This window comes from Pezoporus occidentalis, unplaced genomic scaffold (assembly GCF_034315485.1).
Source record: "Pezoporus occidentalis ecotype Australia unplaced genomic scaffold, CSIRO_AGI_Poc_V1 ctg54, whole genome shotgun sequence".
In the NCBI taxonomy this organism is placed as follows: domain Eukaryota; kingdom Metazoa; phylum Chordata; class Aves; order Psittaciformes; family Psittacidae; genus Pezoporus; species Pezoporus occidentalis.
The window spans coordinates 7797541-7815224 of record NW_026915877.1 but is presented as its reverse complement, the minus strand read 5'-3'; positions in this window follow the sequence as shown (position 1 = coordinate 7815224).

The window sequence follows — 17684 nt, the reverse complement described above, 5'->3', positions numbered from 1 at the left end:
CAAAGTGAGAAGTGTCTTGTTACTGTGAATTGGTGGGCGAGAAGTCAAACCTTTTAGTTGTAGATTTAGTTTTCAAGGTTATGATTCAAGAAATCATTATCTGTAACAAGAATGGAATTTACATAGCTTTTGGATTAGATAGGCCATTAAATAACAGAAGTATATTGAAGGAAAATGCTTGAAATGTACAATGAGACCGAAATTCTTAAGATGCTTATTTGCATAAAAATAAAAAAGGGTTTTATTTTTATGAACTTGTTTGTTTTTAAGATTTACACATGTGACATCTCCTTTGGGTATATTTTAGATTGTATTTATTTTGCTGGCATTTGTTTTTTCAAATACTGAGTTATAGTGGAGGGAACACAAGGTGTAGTAGAGAGAGGTTTCAGAGATCCGATCTATTTCCCTGTGTCAGAAAAGATTCTTAAAACCTAAGTAGGAAAAAGAAAAACTAGGAGTATTGGCTTGGAAATGGGGAAAATCTGTATATCTTGCTGATTTATCTGTAGATGGTAAACACTTGGCAGCAGGACCATCCAGTGGTATGGCACTATAATAATACAGTATTTCCTCTTCCTAAACCTGATGCCTGCAGTAGTGTCTGGCCGCTGCAGATACTATGTAGGGAGAATTTTATGTGTTCCAGAAAGGGGAATTCATAGCAGTCTGCACTGTGCTTAATTTGCCTGTTTGCTAATTTACAAAAGTACTGCAGAAGTAGATTTCTTAAAAGTGTTTGCAAGGTTATTTTAACTGGAAAGTGAAGTTAAAATATAGAGTACTAGCTTTGAATGAGTAAATGTGCAATGGATGTAAAATACTGGCCTTGAAGTAATAAATATTCAATGTGAAAAATACCTGTTTCTTGCATTTGGTGATAGCACTTCAGTACGAAATCCTAATGTAATGAACGAGGAACAAGTTTCATACAGATGAACTTTAAAACAAACTTTATTGCTGAAGCTCCTGTAATGTTCTAGAGAGAAATACATCGTGATAACTTAAATCTTTCCCACCTTTTGTTGTTTGTGATTTAGCATTGTAGATCATTTTAATTCTTACATAATTTTTGTACTTGTATCTGCTTAGAAGCCAAACGGGATGAAAGTATGATTCATTAGTGCTTTCAAGTATGAGAATCAAAAGCTGCTCAGAATTTAAATCTGAGTGCTCTAAATACTAAACATAATTAATCTCATATGAATGCCAGAAACTAGGAAGCTTGAATGTGTTAATTATACATAAAACATCTTTCATTGCACTCAGTATACATCAGGTGACCCAGATGTTGTTGGCATCCTGAGCAATCTCAGGACATAAAAACCAGAAAATTCCAGAGAAAATGGAACTTGAGTGCTAAGAGAAGAGAGATTGGGTTTTTGTTTGTTTTTTTTTTTGGTTGGTTTTATTTTTTGTTTGTTTGTTTGTGGTTTTGGTTTTGTTGGGGTTCTTTTTGGGAGGGGTGTGTTTTGTTTGGTTTTTGTTTTGGTGGTAGTGGTTTTTTTTGATACTGCTTCCGTCAAAGTACAAATAACCTGTTTTCTTGAGTCTCAGAGTGACACATAATGTACAATGCCCAGATCTAATAGCAGTTGTCCTCACTGCAGCTTATAAAGTACCAATAGGATTGAATGACTTTCTGCTCCAATGCTTTATCCAAATACTTAAGTATATCATTTTCAGTAGCTGCTACAGTGAGCATTTCTTCATCACATTGTTTTAGGTTTCTAGGCCTCAGCTGTGCTTGTGCATGCAATTTATGTAATTCTCTTGATTTCCAAGCTGCAGGAATGTACTTTGTTCTGGAGGCACTGCAGCAAATTAGTTTTCTTAACCTAGGTGTAGTTTTCCATGACCTCTTAAGGGTTGGAAGAAAGCACTAGAGAAGGATCCTGTTGTGTTTAGAAATGAAGGTTTACTGAAAATTATAGGTTGGCTGTTGGTGAGAAGGTCTGGACTAAGCCTGTGTGGGAGATTTTAACAATGAGCTTGAAGACTCTGGAGCCTGCAGGTCCACTGTGCTCTCAGAAATACATGCTGTTGCTTTGGGCATAAGAAAAAAAATAGTTATTTTGTTAATATCTTTGGGGCAGTAGAATTTAATTTTGCCTCTACTGCTGAGCAGCATTATGCCTGCCCTGGAGAGAATGTTGTAAGTTCTGATCATTTTTATTTCAGAACGAACAGAGGTTATTTAATTAGTTTTTTTTAAATACCGAGAAATAACGGCTGTGTGTTTTACAACCCTCTTGAGTAAAATGAACATCTGTGGAAGTAAATGTGCAAGCAATGATCTACTTTTAGTATATTCAGAATCACAAGGTGAGAAATCTCATGGGGTCAAGGACTGTATTCTAATTCTTGAACATACAATTCACACTTCAGATATCTAGTTTAATTTTTATCTTTCCATGCTGCAGAAGTTTGCCGAAGGCTGTAAATGTTAGATGGAACTGCTAATAAGTGAGACATGATAATGCTGAGATTATGGAATTTAATCCTCAATCCCTCAGTCACACACCCTACGCCCCCCAAACCTAAAACGTTGGGTATTTCATCTCCAAAATTATTTTACATTGATCACTCAGTCATATAATATCTTTTCCTTAGAAGCTGTATGTGTATAAATCAAATAGATATAGGTGCAGTTTTAAACTACGTTTACAGATGTAGTTTATGTAAATATATGTCTCATACTGCTGCTAGAGGAAACTTGGAAAAATATTGCAGAGTATTCTTGTTGTACAGAAAAGCATTTCATTATGTGAAGCAAGAATTCCAGGGAATAAAACTGATTCTCCATTAGGCTGTCACATTGACTACCACATTGCCAAAATACTAAAAATAAAGCTGCCCCACAACCTTGCTGATGAGACCAGGAAAGGCCCAGAAACGTGGTAGAAAAATGCATTCTAGATTTCTGCATCTGCCTACTGCTCTTGCCAAGCTATGCCATGTGAAGGCTGGAAATTGACTTCAAGAGTTGAGCACTTTTTCTTTTTCTTTTTAGAAAGAGAAAATACACCATTGCATAAATAGTCAATATCAAGATAGTCTTTAAAATTATATGGGTTCAAGAGTACAGTTTAATTTTAAATTCTAGTGATAGTTTGGGGGAAAGCTTTTTTCTTGGGGATGATGCAGAGCTTAAGGAAAGAGGAATCTGACGCTGAAGCTGGAGTTGAGTTGAACCTGAAGCTTAAGTACTTCTAAGTTTAAGGACACTCAGTATCTTCAAAGTGGTATTGAATATGATTTTAGAGAGTTTAAAAAGCAACCAGAAAATGCTGCATGCAAAGGGTCCTTTTTTCGGAAGCAGAAATTTTAAAGCTTTATGTTAAATTTCTCTCAAGGAGGTGGATAATGACAAAATTGCTCTTTATTTCCTATCCTCACTTATTTTCCTTAATTGCCAATTAGTAACTATGGCTAATGACATGCCTTTTAGCAAGATGAAACTTCTGCATGATCCAGTGCAGCTGCTATCACATACAACAAACATGTTTTAATCCTAGGTGTGTTTAGGTTTAGGTACCCTGGAGATGTCTGGTTCCATTTGTCATTTTGTTTTTCAGAATAAAACCTAATGCTCAGAGAATGTGATAGAAAAATTTATGTCCTGTCATGACTCTACCTCCAGCAAAATCTGCAACCTTTATTCACATAGTAATTCTTAGTACTGTTTCTTTTGTTAATGCAGACAGATTGTTCTAAGGAAATACATCTCTTACAGTTTTTTGTCCCAACTTTTTTTCTCACATACTGTGTCACACTAATAATTTTTTCGGTTCAAAGTTAAGAATAAAAGTTATGAATTTTAAGGACTCTATTTGTTAACAATACAAGTGTTGTTAAAATAGCTGGCAGAATCAATGCAACATATATCTTCTGTGGTACTTAATTCATTTAATGCAGTAACATGAAGAAAATAGATCTTAATAGATCACTGACTTTGTGGAGTGTAATTCTGTATTTTCAGTTCATATACATAGGCTGCCATATATTTGCTTTCCATAGTCATTCTTCACATACCCTTTACAAGCAGTCCACAAATCCACATGCATTTTCAAGAACTTTTGAAAATAGTTGTAACGATATTGTGCCACTTGGAGTGGTATAATTGTTCTGAAAGCAGTAACTATTGTTTGACAAAAAGTAAATAAAATGTTGCTGAACCATTTCTGCCATGGAACTGCACAGAAAAGAAGGCCTGCTAGGCAGTAACCCTCTAAGGCATTCCAGCAAGTTTCCCCATCCCAGCATTTTGGCTAGTACCCAGTAGCAGTTGCCAGATATTTGAGTTCTTTTTACATAAAATTTTCAGGGAAATATTACAGACTCTGAAAAGCCTGAAAGAGAAGCACCAATTAGCAACTGTTTTCTAGGTTGTCTACCAGAATGCAATAGTGGTGTTTCTTAACCTTCAGTTTTGTTATTGTATTGTGATCAGAGTACTTGGTCTTATTGTAACATTTTTCTCTAAATAGAAGTTAAGTTCCTGCTTAAAAAGAAAATGTAAAATAAACAAATGAACAACAACAACAACAAAAAAATCCTCAAACCAAAACAAGCAAAACTGAACACAAAACAACCAACAAAACCCCAAACAAGCCACTTAAAAGTAGTATGCTTTGTATTTGACTGTCATATTTTACTGCTGTTCTAATATTGTCCGGAGTCCTAAAACTCCTGTTCTTTGGAAATGGCACATGAATTTTAGAATTGCAGCTACCTTGAATAAGCTTTGTTGCCTGCTTTTGCTCTACTGAATTAAAAGGAGGTGTTAGAGGTCTATATAGAGCATTTTTTACTATATACTAATGGTATTTTCTGCTACTGAAGGTTTATCAGTGCCCATATGGCTTCCAGGGAGGACAAATGCAACCTCCCTATGCTTCCTTTTAAGATTGGTTGCAATAACTGTAAGTCAGGAGCTGAGTGAATACTGACTTTTTTTTTCCTTGAACTGTGCCCTTCTGAAGCTCCTTACAGTAAATAATCCAATAAAGCAAGAAAATATCCATAATACTCCTCCCTTCACCTAAAAAAGAGGAAAAGGTAGGATTGCTCTGCATCTTCACAATGAGAAAAACCCCATCATATTATCAGTGCTATCTTGATGTAAATTAGTATGCAGATAAGGCACTGTTTTCTGGCACTGTTTTCTGTCTAATCCTGGTCAAAATTCATATCCATCAAAATGTGGTCTAGGCATGGCTGGATTTTGCAGCAAGCAATCTTGTACAAATCATATGCACAAAGTACCCTTAATAGTTTTCAATGGGGTACATGAATTTTTGAAGAGTTCAAGCAACAAGTGAGCAGGGAAAGGAATTTGTAGATTACTGAATCTAATAGAATAAAAATAATTAGCAGTACAGAAAAAAAGTAAGTACTGGAAATGCCTGGGTGATGGGGGAATAGAAATGCTGTAAAAGGAACATCCTGAAATTACTTTCTTAAACTGAAGTGATACCTGTGCAAATTATTTTTAAAAGGTCTTGTCCTAAAATTTTAGGGGGGGGTTTGGTGATGTTTTGTGTGTATTTTTTTGTCCTTTTTTTGTTTGTTTGTTTGGTTGGTTTGTTTTTTTGATATTAATAGACTAGACAGGTTTCCATCCCTGTTTTTGTAGTGCAGAGTTTGTTTTCTTCTGCTTTACTCTGATCCTAATTAGTATCTCTAAGATCCATCCTTATTCGGCCTTTACAATTCTAAGTTAATTGGGCTAGATTCTGCATCTAGTTTTACTTGGCTGGAAAGCAATGAGGTGTGACTTTTCAATCACTCCATCGTCTTCATGCAAATTTATACTGTTGCACTAATGCTAGTAATTTTATCATTAAAGTGATTTTAGACTTACATTTTTTACAAAGTGAGCCTCTACCTCTTTGTGATCTCTTTATTTTGACATACTTTTGTGTTTTCTTCATGCCAATAAAGACCTGTATATTCCATCTAGCAAAAATGCTCTTTTTTTTTCTTCTAAATTCTTCTTTGAGCCTACTGCCATCAGGAAGTAAATCTCAGGGCTGAAGACCCCAATGCAGTTCGGTGGGGCTGTTCCAGTGTAAGTGTGAGGTTTTTTTTGAATTTACAGCAACAATCCTTCTCTGTGTTTGTGTCTCGTTATCTGAACTGTGCTGTGTAGTAGAGAAAGCTCTCAAGGCTAACTCCTCTGTATATTCTATATAATTAAATATTTTGCATTGATTAGTCTGTGTAAGTACAGTTCAGAAATTTCTTCGGGTTTATGCTTGACTTGTGTGGGGAACAGAAAAATCCTTTTTCGTCTGATATTTGATAACTCTGTTCTGAAAATATCCTTGGTAGTTTGAGCTAGATAGATAGGTAGATGCTAGGAATAACAATATTATTGTGAAAAGAATGAAACTACAGTCAGATCACCTCCCTGAGAGGGCAGGTCATTATTAAATAGAAAGATTGAATCCAAATTTTAGATGTTTGGTTTTTTTTTTTCACTAAGTAGAGAACTCAGGCTGTTGTTTTGCTAGTGGCTGGCAGCTGGTGCTTCCCTTATGACTGGTTAAAAGTCTTTAATATGTAGGTGGAATTCCTCACTTTTAATATATCTATATTTTGATAAAAATGTAGTCTGTATTTAAATGATAGAAAGCCAGTAACATAACAGCAACAGAATATAAATGGACTAAAGCTTCAGTCCTCTTCCCTGTCAGCCTCAATGTGCTTTAAGTATGAGCTATGTCAGCGTACACTGAAAGATGGAACTTTCAAGTTTCTTGAGGAGTATTCCTCTAATCCCGGGGGTTCTGCACCCTTGCGTCAGTACTTCCTTGTGTCCGTTTTTACACAAATGTACGAGGCAAGTGTGATGGGTGGTGGTGTGACTGGGTGAGACAGCTTACAAAAAGTGATGTGGGTGTGTTGCACTGCACAGAACAGCAGCAGTTCCTGTAGAAGCAAGTGTGCAGGTCCTTGAGGCAGGAGGGCCATGCTAGGGCTACTAGCACTGGAGGAGATGATCTGCCGTATTGCATTTTGTGTGTGTGCATTGCTGCACATTGCCCAGATGCGTTGTGTCAAGTGTTTAATGATTTTTCCTAGTGTTGTCCATAGATTCTGCTCCAACATAAGGCCTTTGGACTGGAGAGGCCATCAAGTGGCTGCCCTTCCAGTTAGCTGTGCCAGATAATCTTTCTGCACATTAATCAAGATGGTCTTAAATTGAGTAGGTCATTTTGTTCCTGTATTTCCTGCAGGGAGGTAGATGTGAACATGCTGCTTCAAACTACCTATGGCTCTTTTGTATACATTTATACTTCTGCTTTTAAGTTTCATTTTGCTTAGCTTAGCTTGTTTGCCCTTCACATAGTTGGTGTATATATAGAGGGTAAAAGCATATTTTCATGGCCTTCATTTTGCCAGATTTAAGAAGGTAAGTCCACCTTGACTTGTGTTGTTAAATAGCCTCTGGGTATTTCTCCCTCCTTAATTTTGTATTCTCTTCATCTCCTGTGCACTTAAAAAAAGATTAATTTCAAGTAAACAGGCAGGACAAAAGGTCGTACTGAAGGTAAAACTTCATGTGTTGCTCCTTAGGACCTAAGCAGTCCCCTAGCTCTAACTGAAACAGTAAAATTGCAAAACAGACTTTGCAAAAACTAGAAGAGTTCATGATTAAAAAATATTTTAAAAATGGGTCATAGGTAAGCAGTTTGTGAAAATGGGACATTACAATGCAAAATCATGCAGTTGGCATGTCTTGCTGTATGTGTGTAAAGTAACAGTAACTTTATGGCATTTGAAATATGATTTAATATTTTTTATGATTACAAAAGAGTGCCATATTTAACTGCTGTGCAAAATGCAGAAACAGCTGAAACTGTTCTGCTCAGCTTTTACTTTCTCTATTTTTACTGTTTTTACAATCATATTGTTTGATCATATAGACTGATTATTTTAGATTTGATTTTGTGGGTTTTTTTGTTTGTTTTTTATTCAGTGGTAAATCTAGGTTAATTTTTCTCTGAACTGTTTTGTTTAATCAAAAGTCACTGTTGATCCTAGGCATTAGGCCCATCTGGTCATGCAGAAGTATTTTCCTTCTCTCCCCTACACTGATCCTTTGCCTGTCCACTGATAAATAATGGATTTAAGGAATTCAGGGTGAGAGCAATTTGTCTACGATCCAAGAGGCACTTTCTGATTGGGTGTTTGAAGTTTCTGCAAAATATGTTAGATTAAGCCTCTGCTGACTTAGAAAGTTAACTTATTTCACTCTTATGATACTTGCATGTTTTCACGCAGTCTGTCATTAGCTGAGAGCAGAGCACTCTAGCACTAATGAGACATTTCTAGGCTGGCTAGTTATCTGTTTGTGAAACTTAGAATCAGGAAGTACCAGTCAAAGTAAGGGTTTTTCAGTACACTATAATAATCTATATTGTTATCAGACACTTGAAACGTACCAAGTCAAGATAGTTGTCATAAAATTAATTTTCTTCACTCTGTGAGGACTTTCCTGTCACTGAAAGCAGTTCAGAGAGCAAGTGCTCACAAGCTCAGTAAAGCAGCTTTTTCTTGGCTTTGCCAGAAGGGAAGCTACTGCTGCTCTGCAGATCTGGCTCCAGTACTGTGATAAACCTCAATGCTCCTTATGCATGTCCTGGATTGAAATTTAGCTTACTGCTAGACATGTTTTGAACTGTTGCACTCTTGTTTTGGTGTATATTGTGCTACATATAATTGATGTTTGTGTGTGTATATAAGGGTAAATATTTTTAGCAAATGCAGTGAATCTTCATGAAACGAACAACTTGGAAGCTAGGAAATATCATTTATATGACAGATGATCTTACAAATGTTCAGTGCTGTTAGGCTGAATATTTTTATGAGCATTTGGTGCAGTCTCTGAAAGTGAGAGGTTTGAGCATATACCTAGCCTTTCTCCAGTGTTGAGGTATAAATCATGTCGTAACTGAGAATATATTCAGCAATGATTTTTTGAGGTGGGAGAGTGGGGCCTTCAAAACTTTTAACAAGTAGCTTGATATCTGGTCTGTTATTGTAAAGACGGTATCCTGTTTTCCCACAGGTTGTGTATGTTAGTAGTGACACATGGTGCTCTGATGCAGGCACAGATCATGCAGTTCCTTTTGACTGTTGCCCATTTTTAGAAATTGCAAAGTGTGTTGTATGTGAAGCAGGACTAGGAAAGCATATCTGTCAAAGCTACTGAACAGTGCGCTACTAGAAAAACAGGTACTTTTTCTTCTTTTGTTCGGCAGCCCCATTACTGAAGGTGGGCAGCTGGCCTCACCCAGCTGTTCGGTTATTTCTGCTTCTGTATTCCATTGTTCTTGAGTTGAAGAAACTGCTAAATGTGAGTAAATTAATTATTTGTCAGAGTTAATTTGAAAACTGGGAGACTTCTAATTGACTGTTGAAACCAGCAAAATCTTTATTGCTTTTATTGTCCTCTGTGCTCTGCTTCTAGTCTGTCTAGTGGGGAAAGCAGCTCCCCATGCATTGGGAAGACCAGTTAATGTCCGTGGCTCAGCCTCTGTGCTCCTTTACTGGTGATGAGCATTACAGAAAAGCTCAGGAGGGAGTGTCTAATTTAGCATGGCGGTTTTTCAGTGTTGTGCAGTGAATAAAATCCAGAATCATACTCTAAAGGAGGAAATACATTAAGTTCATTACTAACCTGATTTCATCCAACCTGTTAAATATTTGAGGAAGAGATCCCGTGGGAAAAATATTATGCAGTCACGCATTGTATTATGGAAAGCATACCCCAAGGGGGTAAAATAAGGCTGTACAGGCATTTTTGTGACAGTACTACTTGGGTTGACATTTTAGCCTTATTTGTACTTTTTGAGTCATGTATCCACTCAGGATAAATTTCACTGTTTTAATAGTCACTGCTAAATACATAAAGAAAACTCATCAATGTCTTTCTGTACTTAAAGTGCAAAATAAGTGAATCGTTACTTTCGGTTCAGTTTCACTGTTTAAGTGAATTTCCTTTTAATTAGTATTTTGGAATTACAGAATTACATGATAAGAGTATACTAGATTTAACACCTATGAAAATTCTTAAAAATATTTTTTTGTTTAAATTCTGTAGTAGGCTACAATAAAAAATTGTCAGTCTAGTTCAATAATTTTTATGGTAGTTTCAAATCCTTGGTGTTTGACTTCAAAATTAATGCTGAAACATGGTTGCTCAAGCAGTTTTTATTTAATTAGGCTTTATAGGTGGCCTTTTTTGTGTGTCTGTTAGGAGCAGTGTGTTGGTACTAAAAGCATAGTCACAAACAAGGCTGGGATGGATTACTCTTAAAGCAACCTAAAATAATCTCTCTGCCTGAATATGGATCTTCTATAGAATCTGGATCCTGTTTTACAGAATTCCTGCCTGGCCCATTATTCCTTATCCTAAATTGGTTACAGATGAGTAATCCAGTTAAATACATTCAGTTTAAAATTTACTTCTTGGATTGTTATTTGGGTTAAGTGAAAACCTGGTCCACAGCAGTATCTGTGGCAAAAGTTCAAAGATATTACATGACTAATTGTTTTTTATTTATTATGGAACCTTTTAACTTGTATTGCTGATTGTCACTAAAATTATTGCTTTAATGACTTTTGCTGAAATACAGTTTTATATTGCATTAAATTCATGTTTCCTTCTAAATAGTGGCTTAAAGTGTTCTCGTCTGGCTTGTTTTCTTAGTTGTGTTTTGGTGTGGTTTTTTTTTCTTTTTTTTGTTTTTTTGTGTTTTTTTTTTTGTTTGTTTTTTAATTTTCTTGCTCTTCAGCAACTGAGTTGGCTTGATCCGAGTAACTCTGGTTATTCTTAAGACTAACCCTTGCTGTTCTTTAGAGGAGTACCAAACCCTTCTTTGAAGAAGGATGTGTATTCTAACTTTTATATAGTAAGATGTTCAGCCTAAGAAACAGAATTAAACGCAGGTGCACCAGTGTGAATGTTTAGGTGCCTTCAAACTTCAAACAAAACAAAAAGGTTTTATGAGAAAGAGGTTGTTTATATAGTAGAATCTACTGATGTTGGACTGAAGTGACGTCCTGTTGGTAAAAGCAGAAAGAAAATCTTAATCCGGATCTCAATGCATGACAGTGGGGAAGAAACATGGTAAGGTAAGGCCAGTAGGACTGGTGGTGTGAAAGCTTCACAGTTTTCCTGTTGCAGTTAACCCCAAAGCTACATTTGGCTGTATAATCAGGCATGGATGGGTGATATTTTCCCTAACACAGTTTCTGTTTCTCACCTGTGACCTGTAGGGAACACCTTTAACCCCATATGTAATAAACTATAACCCCAGTTTACTTAAATCCTTATGTTTGTCATGGAATGTCTTCTGCACCTGATGATTTTGCCACTGCATTAGACTGTGTCTCTCGTCTTTGTTTCCTTGTTGTCTCTGCAAGGCTCTGCTGTCTCCCTGTACCTTTTTGTCTACTTTCTTTGTATCAGTGTAAAAGTAGACCATGTCGTTCTGGCTTGAAATAGAGCATTGCTGCCTGGTTCCTCTTTCTGTCTTCCCTGCTTGACTTTTCCATTTGACTAATCATTTTAGGGCAGTTTGGAAGATCTTATACTCTTATGATCTGTGGAGAGAACAGACTTGTGAAAATTTGAGAAGGATTTCAGACCTACGTCTGCTCTAAACGTAGGTGGAGTATAAATAGAAACATGAGGTAACAAGATAACTGCTGTATTTTCCAAGCTTTCTGGACATAGTTTCAAAAGTCAGTTTCAAATCACGTGTATGTGAATAACTTGAACCTATTTATTCCAAGGATTTTCTAGTACTAAAGTCTGTATTTGCCTCCGCATGGTTTTGCCCATCTGATAAAGAGTTTATTCAAATAAAATTTAAAGTGACAAGACTTTTTTTTTTTTTAAGCATCTACTTTTAGTATTGCTGTTCCCTTTGCTGGAATAAACTCTGCTATATATTCAGCTATGCTGCTGCTGAGAAATCACAGGCTGCTCTAAATTTTACAATTTCTGTCAAAGTTCCCAAATCATTTTTTTGGTTTTGGGTTTGTTTTTTTTTTAGTTGTGATTTTACTACCATTTAGTAACTCATTATTTCCATAAATTCTTCTCTACTTTTGGTGCCCTGCCAGGGCACCAGCTGCTGACAGAAGCCTGTAAGTGCCCTGATGTGCGCAACGGGTAAGACATTTTGTGGAGAGTCCTCTCCTGACCTCATCTAGCAAATGATTCTTAGCAGTGGAAAATGTAGTAAGCTCCTTTAGCAAGTACTCTATTGTTTGCTGAGACAATGCAGCAGCACTAAAATACAAATCTTATATAGAGTATTTTGCATTTGTTCAGTTGTGGTGCCAAGTACGAAGGAGCATTACAGTCATCATCAGAGTGTCAGCCTTGAACTCCTTCATGCTGCATTTGTGTTTCATAGTGAGGTTCTTCAGTTAGTGGTACAGGAATATTGCTACTGAAGGAACAGCTGTGATGCCAGAGTTAAAGAAATGGTTGGTAACAGACAGAGGGTCACAATCTCATTTCTAAAAATAAAAGATGGGAAGTGAATTTAGCCCTGGAGTCTTGCTCGGTCTTTTTCCTTATCCTGGAAAGCATTGGGGAGAAAATACCTTTGTGTTTCTGGTGGGGAAGACCCTCTTCTGCCTATTGCCTTCTTCCTATTACCCCAAACTGTATTCTGTGTTACTGTTCTGTGTTGCCAGAACATGTTTTGGGGTAACAGGAGATCTTGGCTTTCCCTGCTTTTACAAGAAGGTCCTACATGCTCTATGTCATGCATTGTTGCTGAGGGCAGGAGTATAAGATCAGATAAGAATAATCCTGTTTGGAGTTATTTAGAAGGCCAGCAATTCAGATACTCCATTAGTTCAAAAAATACCAGTAAAATATGGTTCTTGAATTGTTGAATTCCAGAGAAAATTTCAATTTCACGTCTTACAGCCTTGTCCCTGAAAGGCATAGACAAGATAACAGCCTCTCTTGGACTTTCTTTGAAACAAGAACAAAGAGAAATTTTTAGGGAATGTGCTCTGCAACCTAAGTATTGATTGCAACCAGGTGTTTTTTTGTTTTTTTTTCCCAGAATAGCCAATAATTCCAAAAATCAGTGTCCAGAAAAATGTGTAAAGGACTTTGAAGCTAATAAAGGATATGTTGCTATCTTTATAGTGATACCAGTCAGCATTTTGTTTTTAAACATTTTTGTCTAATTCAACATATTAAAAGATGACATTTATTCTGTTTTTTATGAAAAATAAAATGGAAATTAAAAGATCTCTTGAAAGATTTTAGACCTTTACAATTGCTTCTGATTCTTCCAAGAGTTTAAAACAGCCAAAACAATAAAGCTGCTGAAATTATACAGATCTTATCTCAGGCATAGTTGGGTTAGCAGTGTTAGATATGTATGGACTTCTAGCTGGTTAATCATTTGGATTCTGTTTGTCTTTTGTGAAAACAAAATTGCTCAGTTTAAGTAGTTATAAATGACAAAAGAGTACAATCTCATTTTTAAGAAGATTGCTGCACTGATTAGAGTAAGATTCTTCTCTTAACTTAAAAATCATCACACAGACAAAACAGTGAAGAAGTGTTCTGCAACATAGTACTCCTTGCATTCATAAATATTTATTTCAGAGACTGTATGGCAATGTGAATGGTTTGGTTACTTTGCAGAGGAGAGCATAATGTCATTAAGAAGAGGACTTGTTATTGAGTGTCTTATAAGAAATCCTGGCAGCTGAGAATGTGGGATGATGATGACTTACAAGAGCTTTATCAACTAACTTGTTTGACTACTGGATAATGTATAATACAGTGAGTGCAAATGGTGTGCAACACAAAGGAAATGTTTTCCCTTTGTGGTCTGAGTCTTTTGTTTTCTAGCACAAAGCACAATTCTTTAATAACTTATGACAGAAAAAGAGAAAGCCACATTCTTCGAAATGTGTCCCACTTCTCCATGGCATTCATTTTGTGTGTGTGCATCTGCTTTATTTACTGGATTAAAAAAGAGTAGTCTTTATGTCAGATTAAAACAAAGGCATTTCTCTAGTTTACCCCTGTGTGTATTTACTCCGAGGCTTTCTTAATTTTAAAACCAGAAAGAAAACCCTATCCCATCCAGAAGCAACTTTTGTTTGAGGTTGACTTGGGAATCACAAAAAGTTTTCAGATTCTTGCTAAACTAAACCTGAGGCCATAACTGTGAGGAAATGTATTATTTTAGTAGCTCAGCACAATTAAGGTAAAAGGAATAATTAAAAAAATCACGTAAGTCTGTGGCAGCCTTGAAAGTAGCCTTTAAAACAACTCTGCCATCTCCACCATTTTTCCGCAACTTCTTCATTATCCATGTTTTTATATGTTACATTTTATGTTGTTATGTATACAGAAAGATGGAGTTCACATCATAACTGGATTTCTCAGTTCATTCACTACAAGAGTCCTTTCGCTAGTGGAAGGTTTTCCAGTGATCCTTCCTGCTTTCTCTCTTTTTGACTTCTCTATGAATGACCTTTGTTGCAGCTAGTTTAGTTTTAACTTAGGTAGTGGAAATGGGGACACTCAGAAATTACTTCTGCAAGTGTTCACATGAGCCAAGACCTGTTTATGATGGATAGCAGCTACGTTTCTTGAGAGCAGTAGGGTAAGCATTCACTTCTGTAGCCATAATTAGATTTCATTGTTCACTTACTCTGCTGGAGGAGCTGATCTGTTGTGAGACCATAAACAGGACTGCTGTTTAGATCTATAAATTTATATCTGAATTTAGTCCTGTCATTTTCACTGATTTATAGATGTGTGTCAAACATTTTCTGGACCTTCAGGGATCCTTGAGTTTTTGTGTCCAGGTATTTGGTTTTAGGACTGTATCTATAATCATGTTAGCCTCTTCCTTTCATCATGTTTTTTTAGATTTTTTTTTAAATGTTTATATTGAAAGCTTAGGAAGGCTTGCATCTAACTATTATAATTATACATACTATATATAAGTATTACAATTATAAAAGCCAGGTACTAAATTCAGTCTGCATCATGCTGCAAAATCAATTCCAGCGAGTCATCTCTAATGATGGGGGAATACTTCTTGCATGATTAGGTGGCTTCAGGCACAGAGGAAAAACCCTTTAATTAGCCAGGAGAAGATAAGTCATTGCAAGGTACTTTGATAACTTGTCTTCAGCTGCAAGTGCAGCAAATACTGAGAAAAAGATTGTAGAAAATTTTCAGGAAGTATTTTACTTAATAATAAGAAAAAGATTAATTCAAATTTGGGGCTTTTCACCCTCAATATTAATATCTAAGTATGTTAATTCACCTTTGAACATCAAAATTGCCTGATCAGTGTTGGCTAAGCTGACTTCCCATCATCTATTCTTAAAATAACTGTCATAGTTTTTCATATTATTTGATTGTTATCAATGGAACATACTGTTTTCAGGGAGAGTGTTGGCCATTGAACCGTTGAAAGCAGCCTGTCTGTTAACTTTGTTTCTCAGTACTTTTGTTTACTTAAAAAAAAAAAAAAGCTTATAGAACCATATCAATGGCATTCTTCAGTCCTTGCAGTTTCTTAAGAGATTAAGTGATTCCTACCAGTAAGATAGGAATACTTATCAATTTAGAGCTTCCTGTCAAGTTTTATGTACACGGCTTAAATATAAATCAGTTAGAAATGTATCATTGAGAAATCATTGCCACTTAAAGGAATATATATCCTTTATATGGGCTAGACATGAAAAGCCCAGAAGGAACGAAGATGCCTTTGGAAAGGCTTGATTAGATACATGTACTTGCAGTACAATATGTTTTCTAGAATCAGTATGTGTAACAGTGAGTTTTACAAGTACCTTCAGTCAGCCTTATGACAGGCCTAATCTTTAACATTTTTAAGGTAGTCAGATAACATAGACATGCTGCTGGACCTATTTTTTATCTTTGTTTTTCTTTTTTTTTTGGTACTGTAAAAGAGTGATAATTGTAGTTATTTTTTATGACCATTATGTGTATCACAGTTTACTTTTTGATTGATTAAATATAGGCTAAGAAGACAAAGAAGAAAGATGGTAGTGACCAGTTTTAAGACACTGCTGGATCCAGTACTTAAAGGAAGTTAATGGAAAATAGAGGACCTTTGAGACATTCCTTTCCTGGAATACACCACCAATACGTGTGCTTTTCTGCCAAGGACATAGTACAAAAGAGTCAAGGGACTTTTCAGCCATATGACCTGTGGATGGTCTGCCTCCCACAACAATTTTGGTAGAGATCATCTATGAAGGCGCTCCGCACTGCTTAGCCAGGTGGCCATCATTCTCTGTGACCAAATCTTATCCTGATGATGGACTCCCCTGATTATATGGACAGCTAATACTAGGAAAGAGAGTGCAGGAAATCAATCCCTGGCTACTTATTGTATTCTGGATCTGTTACTACTATAGTGAGGTGCGATAGTGATGAAATGATCAGAAGAAACAAGATTTCAGGCAAGGGAATCTTGCTTGGTGTAGGATTAAGTTGTAAATGGCTGTGCTGTGCTTTCTTTGGAAACTCAGTCTCATCCTTATTAGCTACACAGTAGTTCATTGCTAAGTGTGCTTGCTTGGGAGCTGCCAATATTTATTGTGCCAGCTTGTGACCTTGCAGTGGGCTGAGTATAATGTGGATCTAGTGCTTATTTGTCTAATACTGTACTGCCTAATGCAGTTTGTGAATCCCTCTTCCAGATGATTCTGACAGGGCAAGCAGGTACTAGAAAAGTTTCCTCAGGTGATTTCAGTATGCTCTTGGAAATTGTCTTGGCTCCCAAACATTTCAGGCTCAGGATACAGGGAAATTATTTATAAAACCACCATGTATCAGGGACATGCATCATAGAATCTTAATTTAAAGTAGGTGTTCCACTTTGCAGTGTAGTGTAAGTGGAAGCATCAGCAACCTGGGGTCATTGTTGCATCCTCAGGGCTGACAGATCCCACTTCCAACATCTTGTAATTGCTGTTTGGGAGTTAAATTACTTAGAGTTCTATATTTGACACACAGTGAAGGGCTGACTTTTATTAACTACCTGTTGTGGTTTAAGCCTCGATAGCTGATTATTTCATGTGTGGCTAGGTATATCCATGGAGGTTTTGAGAGACACCTGTTTGTTAACTGCCCTTGCTCTATCCAGATTTGTTTCTCTATCCAAGTAATAAAATATCATTTTTGATGAAGGTGAAGCCATATAAGATGTGGGGATGTAAAAATTGGGAGTTTGTTTGTTTTATTTTCCTAATGTGCAGTGAAAAGATTTTATTGTAAGACTTAACAAAATAAGTCTTACAATTATCCCCTCATAATTTCACTTCCCTTGGGCCATTCTGAATAATCTCTGTAAAGTGGCATTGGTCCAGGATTGTGCTGGTCTTGAATAAATTTAGTTATTAGTTTATTTTTAAATACTGACTTAGGTGACTTTTCATTGGTAAACAGTGGTAATAACTAAAGGAAAGAAATAAGATCCTGAGGGATCCCCACACTGCCTGCAGAGTAAGTTCTCAGAAAGTTTTAGTTGAAACTGTTAGTATTATTTTGCAGCTAAAATTAATTCCAGCTGAGAAAACTATGCCAAAATTGTCTTGCTTGCCTAGTTTAGTAAGAAAACTTTTGCGTTTAG